Consider the following 23,129-nt stretch of genomic DNA (forward strand, 5'->3'; position numbering starts at 1 on the left):
CACCTTTGCAAATGAACCAGCGGTTTATAATTCCATTCGCGCATAACGTCAAACGACCCAAGTGAAAAAAAATGGGTGCAACACGAGGACTTCCTAGGAGGTCACCCATCCGAGTACTACTCTCACCCAAGCACACTTAACTGCGGAGTTCTGATGGGATCCGGTGCATTAGGGCTGGTATGATCGCACCTGATTAATTTTGCATTGCAAATACATTCACTCCTTCTCCTTTCTTTCCCCTCCAGTCATTTGTTTCCTTGTGCGTGCGCACCGCACCTCCCGTTCTCGTTTTAAATATCAAGTAAAATGCCACGGCGCTGTGACTCATATTTGCAAATAAACCTGCAGACCATAATTCAAGTCGCGCATAACGTCGAAAGAATCATCTGCAAAAAAATGGGTGCAACACGAGGACTTCCCAAGAAAATGGGTGAAATATATGGACTTCGCAGGAGGTCACCCATCCTAGAACTACTCTTGCCCAAGCACCCTTAACTTGCGGAGTTCTGATAGAATCCGTTGCATTAGTGTTGGCATGATCGCTCATGTTTCATTCTGCGCTGCAAATACATACACTCTTTCTCCTTCCATCCCCCCTCCCGTCATTTGTTTCCTTGTGCGTGCACTTTGCATCTCTCATTCTCGTTCTAATATCAAGTAAAATGCCCCGACACCATGACTCACCTTTCCGAATGAACCAGCTATTCATAATTCCATTCTCGCATAACGTCGAACGACCCATCCGAAAAAAAATTTATGCGACACGAGGACTTCCAAAGAGGTCACCCATCCGAGTATTACTCTCGCCCAAGCACACTTAACTGCGGAGTTAAGATGAGATTCGATGCATTAGTGCTGGTATGATCGCACCTGTTTAATTTCGCACTGCAAATACATACACTCCTTCTCCTTTCTTCCCCCTCCCGTCGTTTGTTTCCTTGTGCGTGCGCATTGCGCCTCCCGTTCTCGTTCTAATATCAAGTAAAATGCCACGGCGCCGTGACTCACATTTGCGAATAAACCTGTAGACCATAATTCAAGTCGCTCGTAATGTCGAAAGAATCATCTGCAAAAAAATGTGTGCAAGACTAGGACTTCCTAAGAAAATGGGTGAAATATAAGGATTTCGCAGGATGTCACCCATCCTAGTACTACTCTCGCCCAAGTACGTTTACCTGCGGAGTTCTGATAGAATCCGTTGCTTTAGTTCTGGTATGATCTCTCATGTTTCATTCTGCGCTGCAAATATATACACTCTTTCTCCTTCAATCCCCCCTCCTGTCATTTGTTTCCTTATCCGTGCACTCTGCATCTCTCCTTATCGTTCTAATATCAAGTAAAATGCCCCAGCACCGTGATTCACCTTTGCGAATGAACCAGCGGTTCATAATTCCATTCGCATGTAACGTCGAACGACCCATACGACAAATAATGGGTGCAACACGAGGACTTCCCAAGAGGTCACCCATCCGAGTACTACTCTCGACCAAGCACACTTAACTGTAGAGTTCTAATGGGATCCGGTGCATTAGTGCTGGTATGATCGCACCTTTTTTATTTTGCGCTGCAAATACATACACTCCTTCTCCTTTCTTCCCCTTCCCGTCATTTGTTTCCTGGTGCATTCACACTTCACCTCTCCTTCTCGTTCTCATATCAATTAAAATGCCCTTGTGTCTTGACTCACATTTGCGTATAAACTAGCGGGCCATAGTTCCAGTCGTGCGTGACGTCGAACGACCCATCTGAAAAAAAAAAGGGTGAAAGACGAGAACTTCCCAAGAGGTAACCCATCCTTGTACTACTTTCGCCAAAGCACACTTAACTGCGGAGTTCTGATGGGATCCGGTGCATTTGTGCTGGTATGATCGCGCCAGTTTCATTTCGTGCTGAAAATACATATACTCCTTCTCCTTCCCTCCCCCATCCCATCATTTGTTTCCTTCTGCGTTCACACTGCACCTATCCTTCTCGTTCTAATATCGATTAAAATGCTCCTGCTTCTTGACTCACATTTGCGTATAAACCACCGGACCATAGTTCCAGTCGCGCGTAACGTCGAATGACCCGTCTGAAAAAAAATTATTGCGACACAAGGACTTCCTAGGAGGTCACCCATCTGAATACTACTCTCGCCCAAGCAAACTTAACTGCGGAGTTCTTATGGGATCTGGTGCATTAGTGCTGGTATCATCGCACCTGTTTAATTGCGCGCTGCAAATACATACATTCCTTGTCCTTTTTTTCCCCTCCCATCATTTATTTCCTGGTGCGTTCAAACTTCACCTCCTGTTCTCGTTCTAATATCAATTAAAATGCTCCTGCGTCTTGACTCTCAATTGCGTATAAACTAGCGGACCATAGTTCCATTCGTGCGTAAAGTCGAACGACCCATCTGAAAAAAAAAATGGGTGCAACACGAGAACTTCCCAAGAGGTAACCCATCCTTGTACTACTTTCGTCAAAACACACTAAATTGTGGAGTTCTGATGGGATACAGTGCATTTGTGCTGGTATGATCGCACCTGTTTCATTTTGTGCTGAAAATACATACACTCATTCTCCTTCCCTCCCCCTTCCCATCATTTGTTTCCTTGTGCGTTCACACTGCACCTATCCTTCTCGTTCTAATATTGATTAAAAGGCTCCTACTTCTTGACTCACATTTGCGTATAAACCAGCGGACCATAGTTCCAGTCGCGCGTAACGTCGAACGACCTGTCTGAAAAAAATTAGTACGACACGAGGACTTCCCAAGAGGTCACCCATCCGAGTACTACTCTCGCCCAAGAAAACTTAACTGCGGAGTTCTGATGGGATCTGGTGCATTAGTGCTGGTATGATCGCACCTGCTTAATTGCGCGCTGCAAATACATACACTCCTTGTCATTTTTTCCCCCTCCCGTCATTTGTTTCGTGGTGCGTTCAAACTTCACCTCCCGTTCTCGTTCTAATATCAATTAAAATGTCCCTGCGTCTTGACTCACATTTGCGTATAAACTAACGGACCATAGTTCAAGTCGCGCTTAAAGTTGAGCGACCCATCTGAAAAAAAAATGGGTGCAACACGAGAACTTCCCAGAAGGTAACCCATCCTTGTACTACTTTCGCCAAAGCAAACTTAACTGCGGAGTTCTGATGGGATCCAGTGTATTTGTGCTGGTATGATCGCACTTGTTTCATTTCGTGCTGAAAATAAATACACTGCTTCTCCTTCCCTCCCCCCTCCCATCATTTGTTTCCTTGTGCGTTCACACTGCACCTCTCTTTCTCGTTGTAATATCAATTAAAATTCTCTTGCTTCTTGACTCACATTTGCGAATAAACCAGTGAACCATAGTTCCAGTCGCGCGTAACGTCGAACGACCCGTCTGAAAAAAAATTTGTGCAACACGAGGACTTTCCAGGAGGTCACCCATCCGAGTACTACTCTCGCCCAAGCACACTTAACTGTGGAGTTCTGATGGGATCCGGTGCACTAGTGTTGGTATGATCGCACCTGTTTAATTTCGCGCTGCAAATACATACACTCCTTCTCCTTTCTTCCCCCTCCCGTCATTTGTTTCCTTGTGCGTGCGCACTGCACCTCCCGTTCTAGTTTAAATATCAAGTAAAACGCAGCGGCGCCGTGACTCAATATGCGAATAAACCTGCAGACCATAATTCAAGTCGTGCGTAACGTCGAAAGAATCATCTGCAAAAAAATGGGTGCAACACGAGGACTTCCCAAGAAAATTGGTGAAATATAAGGACATAGCAGGAGGTCACCCATCCTAGTACTACTCTCGCCCAAGCACCCTTAACACATGGACTTCTAATAGAATACGTTGCATTAGTGCTGGTATGATCGCTCATGTTTCATTCTGCGCTGCAAATAAATAAACTCTTTCTCCTTCCATCCCCCCTCCCGTCATTTGTTTCCTTGTGCGTCACGCTGCTCCTCTCCTTCTCGTTCTAATATTGATTATAATGCCCCAGGTTCTTGACTCACATTTGCGTATAAACAAGCGGATCATAGTTCCAGTCGCGCGTAATGTCGAATGACCCGTTTGAAAAAAAATTGGTGCGACACGAGGACTTCCCAGGAGGTCACCCATCCGAGTAATACTCTCGCCCAAGCAAACTTAACTGCGGAGTTCTGATGGGATCCGATGCATTAGTGCTGGTATGATCGCACCTATTTCATTTCGCGCTACAAATACATACACTCTTTCTCCTTTCTTCCCCGTCCCGTCATTTGTTTCCTGGTGCGTTCACACTTCACCTCTCCTTCTCATTCTAATATCAATTAAAATACCCATGCGTCTTGACTCACATTTGCATATAAACAAGCAGACCTTAGTTCCAGTTGCGTGTAAAGTCGAACGACCCATCTAAAAAAAAAATAGGTGCAACACGAGAACTTCCCAGGAGGTAACCCATCCTTGTACTACATTCGCCAAAGCACACTTAACTGCGGAGTTCTGATGGGATCCGGTGCATTTGTGCTGGTATGATCGCGCCAGTTTCATTTCGTACTGAAAATATATACACTCCTTCTCCTTCCCTCCCCCCTCCAATCATTTGTTTCCTTGTGCGTTCACACTGCACCTCTCCTTCTCGCTCTAATATCGATTAAAATGCCCATGCTTCTTGACTCACATTTGAGTATAAACCAGTGGACCATAGTTCCATTCGCACGTAATGTCGAACGTCCCATCTGAAAAAAAATTAGTGCGACACGATGACTTCCCAGGAGGTCACCAATCCGAGTACTACTCTCGCCCAAGCACACTTAACTGCGGAGTTCTGATGGGATCCGGTGCTTTAGTGCTGGTATGATCGCACCTGTTTAATTTCGCGCTGCAAATACATACACTCCTCCTTTCTTCCCCCTCCCGTCATTTGTTTCCTTGTGCGTGCACACTGGACCTCCCATTCTCGTTCAAATATCAAGTAAAATGCAACGGTGCCGTGACTCACATTTGCGAATAAACCTGCGGACCATAATTCAAGTCATAAGTAACGTAGAAAAAATCATCTGCAAAAAAATGGGTGCAACACGAGGACTTCCCAAAAAAATGGGTGAAATATAAGGACTTCGCAGGAGGTCACCCATCCTAGTACTACTCTCGCCCAAGCACCCTTAACTTGCGGAGTTCTGATAGAATCCGTTGGCTGGTATGATCGCTCATCTTTCATTTTACGCTGCAAATACATACACTCTTTCTCCTTCCATCCCCCCTCCCGTCATTTGTTTCCTCGTGCGTGCACTCTGCATCTCTCCTTCGCGTTCTAATATCAAGTAAAATGTCCCAGCACCGTGACTCACAATTGCAAATGAACCAGTGGTTCATAATTCAATTCGCGCGTAACGTCGAACGACCCATCCAAAAAAAATTGGGTGCAACACGAGGACTTCCAAGGAGGTAACCCATCCGAGTACTACTCTCGCCCAAGCACACTTAACTGTGGAGTTCTGATGGGATCCGGTGCATTAGTGCTGGTATGATCGCACCTGTTTCATTTTGCACTGCAAATACATACACTGCTTCTCCTTTCTTCCCCCTCCTGTCATTTGTTTCCTGGTGCGTTCACACTTCACCTCACCTTCTCGTTCTAACATCAATTAAAATGCCCCTGCGTCTTGACTCATATTTGTGTATAAACCAGCGGACCATAGTTCCAGTCATGCACAACGTCGAACGACTCATCTGAAAAAAAAATGGGTGCAACGCGAGAACTTATCAGGAGGTAACCCATCCTTGTACTACTTTCGCCAAAGCACACTTAACTGCGGAGTTCTGATAGATATGTTGCATTAGTGCTAGTATGATCGCACCTGTTTCATTTCGTGCTGAAAATACATACACTCCTTCTCCTTCCCTCCCCCCTCCCATCATTTGTTTCCTTGTGCGTTCACACTGCACCTCTCATTCTCGTTCTAATACCGATTAAAATTTCCCCGCTTCTTGACTCACATTTGCGCATAAACCAGCGGACCATAGTTCCAGTCGCGTGTAACGTCTAACGACCCGTCTGAAAAAAAAAATGTGTGCAACACGAGAACTTCCCAGGAGGTAACCCAACCTTGTACTACTTTCGCTAAAGCACACTTAAATGCGGACTTCTGATGGGATCCGGTGCATTTGTGGTGGTATGATCGCACCTGTTTCATTTCGTGCTGAAAATACATACACTCCTTCTCCTTCCCTCCCCCCACCCATCATTTGTTTCCTTGTGCGTTCACACTGCACCTCTCCTTCTTGTTCTAATATAGATTAAAATGCCCCTGCTTCTTGACTCACATTTCCGTATAAACCAGCGGACCGTAGTTCTAGTTGCGCGTAACGTCGAACGACCCGTCTGAAAAAAAATTGGTGCGAATAAACCTGCGGACCATAATTCAAGTCGCGAGTAACGTAGAAAAAATCATCTGCAAAAAAATGGGTGCAACACGAGGACTTCCCAAGAAAATGGGTGAAATATAAATACTTCGCAGGAGGTCACCCATCCTAGTACTACTATCACCCAAGCACCCTTAACTTGCGGAGTTCTGGTAGAATCCGTTGCATTAGTGCTGGTATGATCGCTCATGTTTCATTCTGCGCTGCAAATACATACACTCTTTCTCCTTCCATCCCCCCTCCCGTCATTTGTTTCCTTGTGCGTGCAGTCTGCATCTCTCCTTCTCATTCTAATATCAAGTAAAATGTACCAGCAAGAAGATTCAATCGGGCGACGAATTCTTACGTGGTCCAAGGAAATTCTTCCCAATATGGAATGAGTAAAGAATCAAGCTACAAGTCTCGATCTATACTGGGTTTTTGTCTTTCTTTCGGTTTCATTGATAGCAGAAGACCCTTACTCTATAGGGGCGCTAGCGCTTTACTAATATAATCTCAAGTAAAGGGGCTTGAAAAACGTAATAGGCTGCTACTCTAGGCTCGCTTCGCTTCTTCAAGCTCCGCCCCTTATTTCAAACTAAAGAGCTAACGCGCCAACTATTATTTAGTAAAGCAACCTTTCGCACTAGGCGCTCATGTTTTTTGTCTGGGCGGAAGCTGCCGGCAGGGCTTGTTTAACCGGATACACGGAATTGGGATCTCTCTCGGATGCAACTATTTCTATCGGGAAAGCCTCGCTTATTCAAAGGGCTGATTCTTTAGAACCCTTTTTTTTGCTTATGCTTAAATCACTAAGCCTTTGTAGGAGCGGCGGGATGATGATGAGTATATAAATCAATTAAAACCAAAAAGAGGAACCACAATGAACAGGACGACAGAAGTTACACAAGAATATGACCATAGATATCAGCATGAGGTTTTAGTATATGCACTGTGTCAATACCAATGCTTGTGTGGAATGCTACGGACGAGTTCAAAAAAGAGTATAGCCCAGCTCGAGTATACGAGAAAGTGGGCAGCATCCCAGATCTGCTAGGGCTTTAATCCAATGGGTTTGGATGTTGGTGAGGGAGCTGATCTCTGTTCTGGATGGTAGGTTCTTTCTTCGAAGTGCTATACACCACTGCCTGGGGCTTTCTCTCTCTGCTCTCATTGCCCCCTATTTGTAAAGTGCCATTCTTTCCTCAGCGCGGTCTGGGCCTTTCTGAGTTAGGACAGGCATCAGGTTGTCTCCTCTAGTCGCTGGTCTGCTTGCTCGTATTGGTTCCGTTTAGGCCTTCATCTTTACCGGTTATATAATAGGGTTCCATCCTTTCTGTATTCGCCCTCTGAATCTGGCTGATTTTTCAGTTCTGACTTGGTGATTGCTATGATTGATATAGAAGGTGGTCTTTTGTGGATAGTGATTCTCATTAGGAAAGGCCTCATGGAATGGCCTTGGAGAAGTGGTTGTGCTTGGTAAGGCGCCTACTCCCCTACTAATCAAAGGCTTCCACCTCGAGTATTTGACAAAATCAACGGTTGAAAGACTAATCATGCTTACTTGTGGCAATCATGTCAATTTGGGATCAGGAGCGTGGACCGGTTGGCCTCTTCTCTGGATGCAGACCTGGATCTCAAGCAAGCAGTGATGAGTGAGACAGGTGCAAGCTCATGGAGCAAGGAGGGCGAGAAAGAGCAGAAGCAGCAGCACTGCCCACCGCAGAAAGAATAAAAAAGCCGCGGATTCTTGTGTCGTCCATCACTCTGCATACAACGGTGGGGAAGGGCTATGTTTAGTATAAACATGCGATCTTTATTGTCTAATAGAACAAACACTAATACCTTAATTGAGTCGGTCAAAATCAAATCTGTTTATCAAAGCGCTTCTCTAATTGCTCAAGACATCTCTTTTCAATTGAGGAACAAAAGAAGATAATTTCATTCCATTTTTAGTCAAATAATGAAGAATATTCAATTAGTAATGAAAAAGGGGGTTGAGGGGATCCGTATATGTTGTTCCGGTCGAAGTCTACCCGCCTATGCTAGATGGGATTGGATTCAATTAACGGATTCCCATTGCCTCCTAGATCCACTGGGCGAGTGGAAGACATTGAGAAGGACTTCACATCCCTTGCAGGGCTTTGAGGTTTTAAACTTGGTTGTGCTCCGCCGATTGACAGATTCCTGGAAAGAAGAAGAAGGCCTTTAGGCGGAGGATTGTACCTGGAAATGGAAGGTCTGCCCCTTCTTTTTCTATTTTTGATTAGAGGCTTGCCTATTTCTTTCTTCTGTTTTCATTCGATGCCATATTCCTTATTAGATTAGATGTAACTTCCTTTAGTTTAGCAGCTCCGGTATCGGTAGCATTCACAGCTGATTCAATAGCTGCTGATTCTTGAACTTCCCCTTCTTCCTTAAAAAGTGAAATCGTCCGCTGAAGGCCTAGAGAGGAACAACCCCAGACGTGAAAACCACTCGAAAAGCGAATCTATTTCAATCTATAATCCCAGACGCGACAGCAACCTAAAACGCGATATTCCTTGGGACTTGGGATCAGACATCGGTACCCCATCTCAATCCCAAATCGTCTGGTAGTGGGAAAGATTTGGGTATTCTCTCGAAGGTCAAAATCGTCTGCTGTCAAAAGCTATTAGGGTAAGAGCTATTGGGGATCCATTCTCTGACTATTTTATATGTCACTTCGAAGCAGTAAGCGCATCTATCTCTTTTCATTTCCTGTCTTTGTTAGTAGTAATGTTCTTTTCCTATACAAGGGAAAGCCTGACTTTGATTCCATTTTTCTTATTCCAACCCTTTTCGTCACAAGAATCAACCCCTTCTCTTCCTTAGTGGCACAAGCTTCCTTTTCTATTCCCCCTAGTCCTTAATATATGGATCCAGAGTAGAGGAGCACATAGATCTAAGGAGAGAGTCAGTTAAAAATGGCTTTTTCATTCATAAGGGGCGTATCGATCTACAAGCGATTCTTTTAATGCCCTAGGCCTTCGACGAGTTAGCAGGGCTGTCAGCTATCACCCTATTTTGTATCTCTCTTCTGCCTATTAGTGGTGAAAGCGGAATCCAATGCCTGTAGAAGGAAAGAGCAAATTGCAATTCCTAGTGTTAGCATGCCCTTTGTGGAACTTTTTCAGTAAGATGAACGAGGAAGGGAATTCTTCGATCTCAAGCCAAGCCAGAACTAGCCATTGGATTTTCATGCCCATATGAGATGAGAAGCCGATCTTATTCACCGACATTCAACTCGAGGACAACGTTTACGCTAAGAATTGATGGCATGAATAGGCAGCTAGAAAGAATCCCCCGCTTGAGAAGAAGGAGCTATTGAATCAATCAGCTGTGAACGAATCGGATGTTGCAAGAAGAAGCTCTTGGTTGGAGGAAGAAACTTACATTACATACTTCTTTCCTGCTCTTCTAGTTAGCGCGTAGTGGGCCCCTCACTTGCCTGAAAGCCAAGAAAGAGTGCCTCACGCCCACTGAAAGCTGGGGAAGGAAGTGAGATGGTTTTTTACGATTATGGGGTATGCTTTGTCCATCTAATTGGCTTAAGCATCCAATTACTCGACCGTAGGGAGAGGGACAGGAAAGCTTTTAAAGAGCATTCTTCTCCCCCTTGCTAAAGAAATTTCTCGAGAGTTGGATCTTCTGCCACATCTCCTGAGCTTTTTATGTCAGCAAGTTACCCGGTACGAGCTCCGAAATCGATAATTCTTGGCCATTCCTATATTAAGTTAAGCTTTCGCATCGAGAAGATAAATGTAATCCGAAAAAAGCCTATTATTAAAGGGAAGCAAGCCCAGATGGCACTGAATCGGATGATGAACCTTTCCTCAGCTCATGAGCTTCCTTTCGCCACTTCCTTCCCTCGAGTTAGAAGAGATCGTCCTGGCTAACGCCCTTACGACAAGAGAAGAAATGGTACTGCAGTCGTGAGCAAGAACCGATTCATTAACATCTCGCTAAAGCCCTCTCCTCAGCTTACTGAACTGGGTTGGTTAAAGAACTTTCTTTCAAGTCCCTGAGGCACATCGCTTCCGTCTCTTTAGGTAGTTTTTAAAGTACAGATAGACGAGAACTCAAGGAGGGGTTCGTTTGAACAGGCATTCATCAACAATGGAACTATAATCCATGAGATATGTAACATAATACTCCCTCTGATTGATTCCGTACTACAGGCGTAGTGTATCTCGCAGGAACCAACTACTAGTGGGAAGGTAACCTGGGCGTGCGGTGATACTAAGGAAGAGGTACTCAAAAGCAGTTTTGAAGTATGTCAATGCAGGTTTAGCGTAGCCCAGCCTGCACATGGTCAGGCCCCGTTTAGGGAAGGGTATACGCATATCCAACTACGACCTGCCCGCAAGAGCCTGCAGCGAGGGTTAACTGAGGGTAGAGGCGGTACAGGGCGCACTCAAGTGATTTGATCCTTAGTAGGGCAGAGCAGAGCTCCCTATTCTATTTATTAGAGAGAAGACAAGATAGTTAAAGCAAGCAGTCGACTCATTAGCTCGCTTACTTGAATCATAGTCAGGGACTATAGTCAGTGCGGTAATAAAAGAAAGATTCAGATTGCTCTAAGGCTTACTAGTCCTTAGCAGAAAGAAAGAGACTATTTAAAATGAGGTTTTTTCTTTTATGTGAGTGCTGCTACCTTAATTCTTCCCTTTCTCCTTAAATTAAGTAAGCGAGTGCGCAGGTCAGCTTCCTTCTTCAAAAGACTAGTTGGCATAGGACTCTAAGGTACATTGAGCTACCCACTTCGATCCATTTTGAAGGCCTATTTCTTCTTTTTTTTATTTATTCGAATCCAAAGGTGCCTTTCCCATCAGGCTTTTTGTAACCCCATTAGCGTCTGTGAGAGTGGCTTCCTACTTTCCCAAGAAGAAAGACTTTCATGCTACCCATATATTCCACCACCCGCCCTGGTAATGGCCTTTCGCCCAAAGCATCGGACATGGCTTCGTATCTACTTACTGAGAAAGGCAAGATCGAGGATTGAATCATCTCATCTGGCGCGCAGTCATCATATTCACGCCTTCTTTGAAAAGAATGAATAATTGGGATGAATTTCATATATCATACTTGACTTTTTAGTTCTTATAAATGATTGAAGAAAGGAAAGCCTCTTCTAGGCCAGCCCTTCATTTCATCTCTTTCCCCCTCTCCATACATCCCACATCTATCCTATCTCTGCTTCCGACTCAATCGAATCTCTATAAAAATAGATAGATAATGAAAGTAGTCAATGTGGGCATCACAAAGGAAGGACGCTTTCCAAGGCGAATGGAAGCCGGTCCTACCAAAGAAAAGGCCATAGGGACGTCTGTGAAAGGACAAATGGAATAAGGGATAGCAGCGAGCTCCGCAATAAAAACGAAGGCTAGTCTTTATAATAACTAGTATAGCCCATCTATTTCTGAATGATATCATTCACCAGACCCCCCTCCCGTAGGGACTTTCATCATACGGGTGAGAATCGGTAGATAAAAAGATCTTGATACGAAAGACGGAGAACTACTTGGTCCAAGAGGAGGCCGGGATACGCTTTTTTTGTTATGCCTCAGGTTCTCAATCATCGAATTGGGCCCAGCATCCATATTTCTTCGAGATGGCAAAAAAAAACTCTTGATCTGGTTTAAAACAAGCCTTTCTATGCTATGGACGGACTTATAAATAAGCAAAAGGGGCAGACGCAAGAACCATTCCTATATCCCCAGGATCAAGTATTGAATCCAAGAACCATAGATCAAATAGAAAGAGAAAGTTTACATCGATGCCTTCTCTCAGAACTGAACATATAAACTTTGCTATGCGGAGATGGGACGAGAGAATCTTCTCTTTGATGCCAATTTAGAGGGAGTTGTAAAGCCCTTCCTCGTTCACTAGTCACGCTAGTGCTTTGCAACGCAAAAGAATCTCTCTTTTGAGAAGAATTCATTCCTCAAAGTGCTTTCAGAGTTCGACGGTGCGTAGCCTTACTCCGCTTAGAGAGACTGATTCTTGCTCAGGGAGTTCCTTCTATATGCAAATTCAGACTTTTCTCCCTTCCCTTGCTGGCCTTTCCTATTCTATTTGAGCCCTATTTAGTGCTTGACTTGAGAAAAAGGGTGGAGCTACCTTTTCCTCTTCGCCCGCGCGTCGGTTCTCGGACTATTCCTTGTAGAATGAAGTCCCCGTAGTCAATTCCAGCTATGTGGATACTCATTCTAAACCACATGGGACCCTCTGACGCGAGGTTACCGGCCATCTCGATACTCAAAAGATTACGAGACTTTTCCCCCCACTCCACTTTCCTCGTCCTGAATTCCACCAGATACTGTGCAAGGGAGGTGTCCGGGTTCCCTTTACGAGGCAGACAAGGTTCAGGTGTGCATCCAATGATCCGGTTCAACTCGCTAGCCTAAGTGTCCACGGATAGAGTGAAGATGAGGATAAGCCCACCAAAAACCTATCATAGATGCGGGTACATTAGAGATTCGAAGGGAGTGCCTCTAGCCTTTATCTTCTAGATCAACTCTATAACGCAAGGAAAGGAGATGGAGGAGCCATTAATATTAATATGGACCACCTTTCCCCCTACACGGGAAGCCACCACGACAAAGCTTTCGGGCCAAAGAAATATGATTGATGTTTTCATTCTAGAAATCCACTCCCATATCATTGGACTCAAAAATCGATCGCTCATTTCCTCCTATGGCCTATCTTGCGGCAAGGCCCCCTATTTAATTAAAGTAAGGGTGTCAAGCTATAATAACCTGAAGGTCCACCCGCCTACTCAAACTCAAGAAATCCTAGACCAGTTGATTGAGCTCAATCCCTTAACTAATATAATAGAAAAGAGAGGCAGATGCTATCGGTAGAAAAAGTCTTCCTTACTGGCTACGATGGAGAGATGATCTTAAGCTAAAGCATATAGACCCACCCGAAGCAGGGGCAAGGGGCAAAGCAAGAGCATATCTTCCATCTCGAAATGGTGATTGAGATCCACGAAGCTATAAGCACCGGAGCGAGCACCAATATCACTTGAATTTTAAGGAGCAGAAAGACCTGGAAATGTTACAAGTTGCTCTTTTTGCGAAATACATTTGAAGGTGGTCGATGCCCCTGTTATTTTGACCATAGGAAGTCCTGGCCATGTCATAAAAGGCAGAAATGGCTATACCGGTGAAATAGAATATGTTACCCTATTTGATCTTTTGCGGACCTTATGACCCCACCCTGAACCGCCCATAATCGGTATCATACATAGCCGGTGCTCACTAAAACCCACCCATTTCCCTGGATCTGCATATTCAGGGTCTTCGTAGGTTTCGTCTCTATCTTTAGATTCGGCAAATGGTGACTCTTCTACAGGTACGGATGAGGCTTTAGCCTCTGTTGGATGCTGAGAATTTGGATTCATATGATTTGGCGGATGAAAGAGCTTATTCGAATGCAAAGGGATAGCCTTGCTAATAACTTACCTCTCCTTACCGACAGCTAGGAGTGCTGCTACGCTAACTGGCTCTACTAAAGCAGGGAAGAACTAAGACATTGAAAGACGTTCCCTTAGTGCTTCCATCAAGCGAAGCACTAGACTCACTATACAGGAGAACACCTAAAGGAACTATTCCTACTTCATTCAACTCAGATAAGCTAATCTAATTCTCTCGGATCAATCCTCGATCTCAGGTATACCCTATTCTCATATAGATAGAGATGAGATTCCTTTTGAATCCGTATCCGTGCATGCTTCATAAAGAACATAGTATCACTCCCCTCTCGTCGTTAACCGAACACAGCCCGGGTTTCTTTTCTATCTCGGGTAAGGTCCTTGGCTCGGTCATCATCAACAAAGTGGCGATAGTAGGGTCTGCGTCAAATGAAAAGAAAATAGCATTGGCCCTTTTTCATGCTTATATCGCCACTTCGACACCGTTCATGGGCATTCATTTGACAGCGTTATCGGGTGAGATAATGATAGGAAATGCCCATACAAGAAGTTGACCTTCCAGAATTAATATAATTTATAATGAATATCTTGAATATCAGCAGTGATAGATATTGTTCTTTTGGGTCAGAAAATTGGAGAACTTCCAGCTATCAAGGAGACGAAAAGCTTCTTCTGATTTTGATCTGACTTCCTTCATCATGGAAGGTAAGAAATTGCTTACTTAAAGGGCTCGACCAATCTGCTTTGTTATCAGATAAGGAACATATTTTGAGCGAGCCCCGACTAATAATCGAAAGGGCTGAAGTAGCTTGCTTGTCCCTTTCTAGTAAGACGGTCATCCTCATTCCGGTTGAGGAAAATCAGAATCATGCTACTTTTTTCTTGTTATTGAGAGAGTGGTATTCTCCGCCCCTGTCAAATAAAGTAGAGGGAGAGAACTGAAAGAGAGAAGGAAAAAGAGCAAAGGATTAACAAGTCTAATGGGAGAAGAATGGCTGAGACCTTGACTGCCTTTGAGACAAAGATAACCCAAGCGGTCTAACCCCCGGGGCGGACCCCAACCGAAAGGCACTAGATGGACTAACGGCAAGCGAGATAAAGAAAGCAGCTGGCCCTATGTGTAAAACCTTGCCACGAGAGAGTCTTTCTCTAATGAGAATAAAGACAGTTTTTGGGCAAGACAAGAAAGGAACTCGCCCTTTGATACCAAGGGATAAGAGCTGATTGCTGGCAATGACTTGGTGAAGGGAATCTATGAGAAAAGGTTCTCGAAACGGGTTCCGACCGACGCGGAGCCAACGAGTTCAGTCGAATAGTGTAACGAGTCTAAGGGCGGGATAAAGCTTCAAAGGAATGGACGGGCGTAGGCTTAATAGTGAACGCAGACCCCCCTGCTACTAGCTTATAGATAGTTGATTAATGACTTAAAAGACAGATGCTGAGAGAAACTGTTAGACTTCTTTATTGTGTTGCGAAGAGAGATCGAAGACAAAGATTTTCTGACGCAGTGCAGGCACTGGATGAAAAAGACAGAGAAGAGAACAAGCCACCTCCGGGGCATACCTCAATGAGCACCAATCTCCCCCAGTAAACATCTATCCGCACGAAACCGACCTCCGACCTATAAAAAGAAAAAGCAAAATGCAAGAAAGGAAAATGAAAAAGATGCTTTGGGAGTGTCGATGTAGACTCCTTCCACGAATTATTGAAAAAGCCATCTTCCTATCAAGGTTAAGGAGTCAACTGAGCATCTCAGCGGCGGGATTGAATACCCGGATCAAATCAGAGTTCACGCCGCCCGCCCTGAACAAATAGGAGGCGTGGGCCACAGGTCGCACATAAGCCGCCGGGTCGCACGACAGAAGAACACCTAACATACAGATGCACACTCCTCCATGTGAAATATTCTTCTTCATTGGAGCCTTTTGGTAGTAGTCGTGACCAACAGCCATAGCCATCAGCTGTCGGCTCGTTGGTAAGGCGAGAGCTTCAAGTCTGATTTCTGGTGGCACACCCCCCACACAAGCACCATCCGACGAAGGGGGGACGGGGAAAGCTACAGGCCCAAAACCTTCGACCCCTCTTTCTAAATGGGGGTGCCCAGAGCACCTCATCTTGTCATTTCGTCCTTGCTCATTCCCGTTAGGCCGAAGTCTTTAGCCTTTCCTTCTCTGTGCCCGCTCACGCTTTGCTGACCTATCTCGTGGTAAAAAGAAGAAAGTACGAAAGAATAGTAAACAGAGCACACCGCAGAAAGATTCTAAATATGAGAAGTCCCCCTTGGATTCGAGAAGAAGGAAATGAAGAACGGGAATGAAACAAAATGAGGCCACACCGTGACTGGAAGAACCAATAACCTTTTAGATGACTCTTTCTCAGTTCAAAGCAGAGATGGGACTACTTTTATTGCAAGCAAACCGATAAACTGTCCAATTCAGTTAGACAATGATCTTCTACGAAGCTTATAACTAACCCGTTCCTCACCCTACTTCAAGGACACGAGCATGCTTACTGTACCTTACCCTTTCTTGTCTTACCGCTGTCTCGGCTCTGGGCTGGCTGTCAGACTCTATCCAACTCCTTGAGTGAGGTCTCAAGGCTCTTTGAACTCTTATTTGGTATCTTATCTACAAAAAAAAGCCGAGGTCCTTTCCCGATTCTTCCACGCCAAGGCGGATAGAGTATAAAACAAAAGGATGAGGTCCATATAAAAGAAAGGTTTCTTTATGTTCATTCGCTCTTCTCTTCTCGCGTAACAGCATACCGGAAAAAAAGAGAGAATGTTCAGCCATGAGTGACTGCCCTCCAACTTGTAGAACTCATTTTGAAAGCTTACCCACAGTGGAGAGCCATGCCGAAAGGTACGATTGGCCATAGTAGTAGTATCAGAAGGGAATTTCCTTCTTTCTTCACACCCAACTATCTCCGAGAAAAGCATACGTTTTCCTACCTCATTCATTTACAGGAAAGAAGAGCTAACCGTCCTTTCCTTCTTCTTGCTTAACGTAAGGCTTGCTGCTACCTCCCATTCCTTCTCAGGGGGGAATCTAGATTGGACTTTGATTCCATCTCTTTCTCTCTTCTCTACATTGGGTTTCCAAAAGGGTTCTACCACAGTCGACCGTTAGGTAGAGCATTTCATAAAGTTTTCAGTCTGACGTCCGGTGTTCCCGAAAGAAGGAAATTCCCTTCTAATACTACTAATATGGCCAATCGTACCTTTCGGCATTTCTCTCCACTGTGGGTAAGGATAAGGTAATGGAATTGATAGAGAAATTGAGAAACCTAGGTAGGATAGAAGAATTGATAAAGGGAATAGAGATGATGATAGAGATCATATTGAGAAAGAGCAAAATTCTGTACAGGTACAACTCTTATTTAAACAAAGTCAAAAAAATGCGATCTTTGTTGTATAATAGAACATACACTAATACCTTAATTGAGTCGGTCAAAATCAAATCTATTTATCAAAGCGCTTCTCCGATTGCTCAAGACATCCCTTTTCAACTGAGGAACAAAAGAAGATCATTTCGTTCCATTTTTAGTCAAATAATGAAGAATATTCAATTAGTAATGAAAAAGGGGGTTGAGGGGATCTGTATATGTTGTTCCGGTCGATTAGAAGGTGCAAAAATAGTGAGAATTGAATGCGAAAAGTATGGAAAAGTCTCTCGTAATGTATTTAACCAGAAAATCGATTATGCTCCTACGGAAGTATCTACTCGTTACGGAGTCTTAGGTGTTAAAGTGTGGATTTCATATAGTTAAACAAAAAGGGACGTGCTATATTTGAAACGTACGAAATATAGTAAATATCGTAAAGGCAGATGTAGTAGGGGTTGCAAACCGGACGGTACAAAACTTGGTTTTGGAAGATATGGCACTAAAAGTTGTAAAGCTGGTCGTCTTTCATATCGAGCCATTGAAGCAGCACGTCGGGCTACAATCGGACAATTCCATCGTGCTATGAGCGGACAATTTCAAAGAAATGGTAAGATATGGGTAAGAGTTCTCGCAGATCTCCCTATTACCGGGAAACCTACAGAAGTCAGAATGGGATGGTGTGAGTTTGTCAAATGCTCGACAAGCCGCTACATTAGCGGCGCATAAATCATGTTTGTCAACCAAGTTTTTTCAATGGTCGTAACGTCATTTTTTAGTGCGGAGAGCCAAGATTCAAAAAAATTAGGTGAAGTGTTTCTTCCTGAACGACGGAAGTGGAAAGACACTAAGGGAGAGGGATATACTCCTTTCTTTTTATAATCGCTGAAATAGTACGACAAACCTTTTTGTTCCAGGCGTACTACTCAGATATGTCTCGATTTATTAAAGCCGACCGAGTTTAGAAAGTGATAGTTGTAAGAATAAATAAGAAAGAAAAGAGCTAAGATTCAAGAAAGGAAGCTTTATGGGAGAAAGGAGAAAAAGTATGTATCTGGGGGTGGGGCTATGTATGTAGAAAGGGATTAGTCTCTATCCATCCGGATACTCACGTAGGCTACCAACTAAGTCAATTCAGGTAGTGTCTAAATAACAATGAAGCAAGAGTAAGCCAACAAGCTCAAAGATGAACAGTTAGTTGGTGAGCTAGCTGCATTTCTTGTGAGTCGACCTACGCACGGATAGGCAACGGGTAAGATCGACGCGAGGGCCACATACGTACATCAGCCACATGTGTATAGTGCGGTTAGCAGGTGAGGGCAGCGAGTTGAGTAAGTCTTGTCAACAATGCTTCGAACAACTAAATACTAACACACTGTTCACTTCTGTACTTCTCCACTGCCAAAACATAATGACTTCTGCAATTCATACTGGCATACATGAAAGACGAGCGAAAAATGATGAATTTGCCTTAAAAGCTCGTGGGCCTCGACCGATGGTCGTTCCTAGGCCCAGTCAACCACTTATGATGACTTCACCCTTACCTACCAGTGTTGGAGCCTCTCCTGCCGATGTCACCACTGGTTCAGGTACTTTCACCAATACTTGAGCCAGCACCTAGCTATGCCCATGTCGTAGCTTCTGCGGCTACGAGGAACCTCCGGAGCCCGGATATTGAAAAGGATCTGTTATTGTCCATGCCCTAGCCATTGCTTCCGCTGGATCAATGGGATCCCAATCTCGATTTCCTAGGTATGCTTGCCCTGTTCAGTAACTGAAGCTACTTGTTCTCTTTCACTACACCAAACCCACGAACTTTCACCCAAACGCATACAGTTGATTCCACAGGTACCACGGGCATGCTACTAAGAATATCTATTGGACTTTGCAAAACTTATTGCCTTACCTACTGGAGGAAGAAAAAAAGAACTTAGCTGGTTTTTTTGTCGAAAATCGGAAGAACCTGAGAATATTCAAGGACTCGTTACCCGGCTGGGTAAAAGCAATAGCACAGAGGCTCTGCAGCAACAGGAGCCACAAAGACGATTATAGAAAGATACCAGGATTATACTCAAACAATAGCAGCGGTACTCTCCGAAGTCAGCCCTAAAAAGAAAGGTGCTACACTAATTGTAGTAAGCAGAACAGGGCCTCGGCCCCAGATGCTATGGAAGACCTTTCCTTCCTTGCCAAGGGTAGCTGCTCGACCAAGCAACCAATTTCTACCCTAAAACGCAGCTACTCACCTGGGAGAAATTCCTGCTCAAATCCCAATCCTAGACTTTTTCTCTTCTACGCCGTACGGTTTAAGGGCTTAGAGAGACCGGAGTAGGTAATTAGTCGAAGCAAGGAAATGAGGCTTCTGGTTCAGCTGGCTGGTCTCAAGGTCTGCAGATGCTTTCGGGAAGAAGAGGCCGAGGTCTAACTATACGCTCTATATGATATGCGTAGACATCGACAATTAACATTGCCTTACCTTTAGGTACATTCTTCTGGCAAGAAGTGAAATACAAACCCTCCCACCGGACACCCTTTAGGCTCGATTCGATGCCAAAGGAGGGCTCTTTATTGCCCTACTGTTCTGGTTGAACTAGGCTTTTGGCTGAACTACCACCTTCTTCCAGTAGTCTTAGCTAATCTGCTTCCTGCCTGATCGGTGCTGACTGACTGTTCTTGCTTGTCTTGGGCCTGCACTTCAATTCCATTTCAAAATAAGCAATCGGCTTAAGCCAATCGACGTAAAAGAATGAAGGATAGCTTTTCCTTTCGGGTAGACTGACCAAGCAAGGGATAGCAATAACTAAAGCTTTGATACCTAAATGAAATTCACCAGACCGAACCAATTCGTGTTACTTCGTCTGCACTGGTTTGTACATGAATGCGTGAGTTATACCTAGTACTCAGTAAATTATAGACTACTTCAAATCTTCATTTTCGAGAGGGATGATCAACTCCGCAAATATCGATCGAAACTTGAACCCTTGTATAGGTATGCAATTTAAGAAAGCACAACAATTGAAATAGGTAGTCCGTATTGGTATCAGATCTATTCCCATGTTCCGATCTTTCCATTTTGTTTACCAATTTCTTGGGTAGAGTCTCCCAACTATATTTGAAAATGGATTGGTTATCCATAAAGATAAAGAAAGCTTTCCTGTAGTTCCGCTTCTTACTCTAAAAATGAAGAAAGACTTGTCTACAATCATTGTTGGGAAGGTCCAACCAAGAAAGGCATGGGTTGGGCGTCCATGTCACAGAACCTTTCTTCTAGCCAAGAATCTCATTATTGATCGAATCGGGCAATTCATTAGCAAATTAGAAATCCACCGTTTTAACACACAGAAAAGAAACCTAGAAAAGAGGAAGAGTCACTAAGATAAGAGCCAAATAAGCAAGCAAGAAGGAGAGGCTAGAAAAGGCGAGGCAAGGGGCTCTCCATCTGACGAAAGATTGTGTCCAGGATCTAGTAATCTAAGCCTTGCTTCTTCTGGTCGGCTCGTATTAGCCTGTGCTTTATTACTATTACAGGTAGTCATTCCATTCCCCCCGTTCCTTTAGTCTTTTCAACAGTACTTGAATATGAAGTCGCGGTCATGTCTCACCCCCCCAGTCTAGTGACCGCTTCCATCTTTCTTTCGAATTTCATCAGTTCCAGGCTCAAGTGCCTCCTCATCCATCTTCATTCCAAAGGCGAACATTTCCATTGAGTGACTGTAACTGCTATCTATGGTTTACAGTCAATAGTTCTTAACCAACCCTTTCTTGGGGAGCTTTATAAAGCTTTAAGAGAGAATAGGGAGTAAGGGGGACCTTCGCTTCATTATTAATTTGACCCAGACCCGCTTTCTTCTCCTGCTGCTGATTTGGCCCTGCACTGATTCAAGAGCTTCTTCTTTAGTCTAGGATGAGAAAGAATAAGAAAAGAAAAAGAAGCGGCTGGGCGAGAACAAGAAGCGGTCGTCGTCCGGAAGGAATTAGGAGGAGGGAGCGCCCTTTGCCCTAAGAAATAGGCGGCTTCGCCTTCAAGCCGTCAAGAAAATTGAGCTAATATGTGATCATGACAGTAGACTAATGCATAGGTTTTTTTTACAGCCTTTTGATCATGATGCATCATGAACGTGCCAATATGTGATCGAGGTGAGCGGTGGTTAGATATAGGGGCGAGCCATGAGCTTACTTCGAGTATTTATGACTCTGGTGGCAACACGTGACAGGCGAATGACATGATTCTCGAGGAGTTAGACGACGGCCATGTGATGATGCATCAAATAAATGCAAGGGTTGATGGGTGAGGCAGATTTAAAGCACACTGGAGCCTTGCTTGGGACCAGGTCTCTTGTCCTACTAGGGAAGGTGGTTTTGGCATTAAGAGAGTTCATGAATGGAACAAAGCATCTGTGTTGAAGCATATTTGGCATATCTTATGTAATGACCCTGATTCTATTTTGAATAGATGGCTTCAGTCTACTTTTCTTAAATATCAATCCTTTTGGAGTGTGAGAACATCTTCTGAGTGCTCATGGGTCCCTTCTTCCCCTAGGGAGCTGAGGGATGGATCTGTTGGAAATACAGCATTCAAACAAAGATAGACTGGTCTGTCTTGTGTCCGAATTTCTCTTTCCCACCCAAGCACATGATCCATCAAAGTCAATTTTCTTTCTAGTAAGCTAGGGCTTAGTAAGCAAATCAAAGGAGTCGTCAAGCTAGGGCTCAAGTTTAGTTTTTTAGCAAGTCATCAGACAGAAAAGGTTAGGGCAGCTGGGGAATTAGTTGAAGTGCAAGCATCTTTTGTAAAAGGAAAATCTCTTACAGTCTATCCAATTGCATAAGGCCATCCGGTTCTGGCATCGAATGGGAGTTCTCTTTCTTAGGGGCTCTTCCCACTTTAGAGTTTCCTAATATGTGTTTAAGAAGTCCTTATATCAGTACTACTAGCAAGCTAACATGCTAACAGTTGTTAAAAACTGGTCTTTATTAAGCTCCCCATTTTACCTAGCATAATAACTAAATAACTACACAGGCTTAGAAGACTAGCAGTTCTACTAAGAGGATAAGAGTGAGTTGGCAAAGGCTATTCTTATCATTCCTTCCCTTGATCTGACAGTGCTAAGTAAGAAAGGCCTAAATAACATTACCAGTAATTCGAGGTAAGTGCATAAGAGAGCTAGCTTGTATAAGAGTCATAAGAGGACTAAGAATAAGAAAGGTCCAACTCGTACTAAGGCTATCGGTACTACTCTTCCTAACGTGGATAAGGTTTCTCCTATGTTTACCGTGTCTAACAGTAAGACCAGCTCTCCTCTTAGTCTAAATAGCTAGATAATCTCCCAGCCAATGGGCAAGCTAGTTCTTTAGCAAAATCAGTCTTCTTTCAAGCAAGCTATGGATAAGAGGGAGAGGTCAAAGGTAAAGGACCTAAGCTATTTTATTTGAGATTTTAAGCCAGTTCAATTCCTTTTCCCATTGATCCTCTTGGAGAAGAAAAGCTAAACCCATCTAGCTCTAGTAGTAAGCGCATCGAATGAGCGAGCAAACCCAATGTTCATTCTAAGCTAAGCCCCTTATTTCAATGTCATGCCAGCCAAGCTAGTAGACGTCTTAAGTTAAGCTCTTCCTGTTGCAACCTTTCCAATTGCAATTGCTAGAACATAAAGTGCTTTGCCCACTATTTACATTATAGGAAAATTGGATAGTGCTCTTACCCCTAGTCCTATTGTGGGAGTAGGAGTCTTTCCTCTAGCCGTTGAGAGTTCAGCCATTGGAGTGCTTTGTAGGCAGTGCTTTATCTTAGTTTGAAGGCTCTAGAGCAAGAAAAGAGATAGGCAAGCATATCTTATTGAAAAAGGCTAGTTTTCAAGCTCTTATCTTTCTTCTTTCTTTCGACAATGAATGAAGTAAGTAAGCAAATGATAGAGCTTAGGCTGGCT

General features: G+C 44.0%; 12 pseudogenes; all 12 read right to left on the reverse strand.

The window, feature by feature from the left end:
• Positions 1–72: 72 nt before the first annotated feature.
• Positions 73–191, reverse strand: LOC148254868 (5S ribosomal RNA; annotated as a pseudogene).
• Positions 192–753: 562 nt separating this feature from the next.
• On the reverse strand, positions 754–872 carry LOC148254869 (5S ribosomal RNA; annotated as a pseudogene).
• Positions 873–1,432: 560 nt separating this feature from the next.
• LOC148254870 (5S ribosomal RNA) lies at positions 1,433–1,551 on the reverse strand (annotated as a pseudogene).
• A 206-nt stretch (positions 1,552–1,757) lies between these two features.
• LOC148254871 (5S ribosomal RNA) lies at positions 1,758–1,876 on the reverse strand (annotated as a pseudogene).
• A 206-nt stretch (positions 1,877–2,082) lies between these two features.
• LOC148254872 (5S ribosomal RNA) lies at positions 2,083–2,201 on the reverse strand (annotated as a pseudogene).
• A 531-nt stretch (positions 2,202–2,732) lies between these two features.
• On the reverse strand, positions 2,733–2,851 carry LOC148254873 (5S ribosomal RNA; annotated as a pseudogene).
• A 206-nt stretch (positions 2,852–3,057) lies between these two features.
• On the reverse strand, positions 3,058–3,176 carry LOC148254874 (5S ribosomal RNA; annotated as a pseudogene).
• Positions 3,177–3,382: 206 nt separating this feature from the next.
• Positions 3,383–3,501, reverse strand: LOC148254875 (5S ribosomal RNA; annotated as a pseudogene).
• Positions 3,502–4,060: 559 nt separating this feature from the next.
• On the reverse strand, positions 4,061–4,179 carry LOC148254876 (5S ribosomal RNA; annotated as a pseudogene).
• A 206-nt stretch (positions 4,180–4,385) lies between these two features.
• LOC148254877 (5S ribosomal RNA) lies at positions 4,386–4,504 on the reverse strand (annotated as a pseudogene).
• Positions 4,505–4,710: 206 nt separating this feature from the next.
• Positions 4,711–4,829, reverse strand: LOC148254878 (5S ribosomal RNA; annotated as a pseudogene).
• A 551-nt stretch (positions 4,830–5,380) lies between these two features.
• LOC148254879 (5S ribosomal RNA) lies at positions 5,381–5,499 on the reverse strand (annotated as a pseudogene).
• Positions 5,500–23,129: the final 17,630 nt, after the last annotated feature.

This window comes from Carica papaya, chromosome 5, assembly GCF_054855325.1.
Source record: "Carica papaya isolate Zhongbai chromosome 5, ASM5485532v1, whole genome shotgun sequence".
In the NCBI taxonomy this organism is placed as follows: domain Eukaryota; kingdom Viridiplantae; phylum Streptophyta; class Magnoliopsida; order Brassicales; family Caricaceae; genus Carica; species Carica papaya.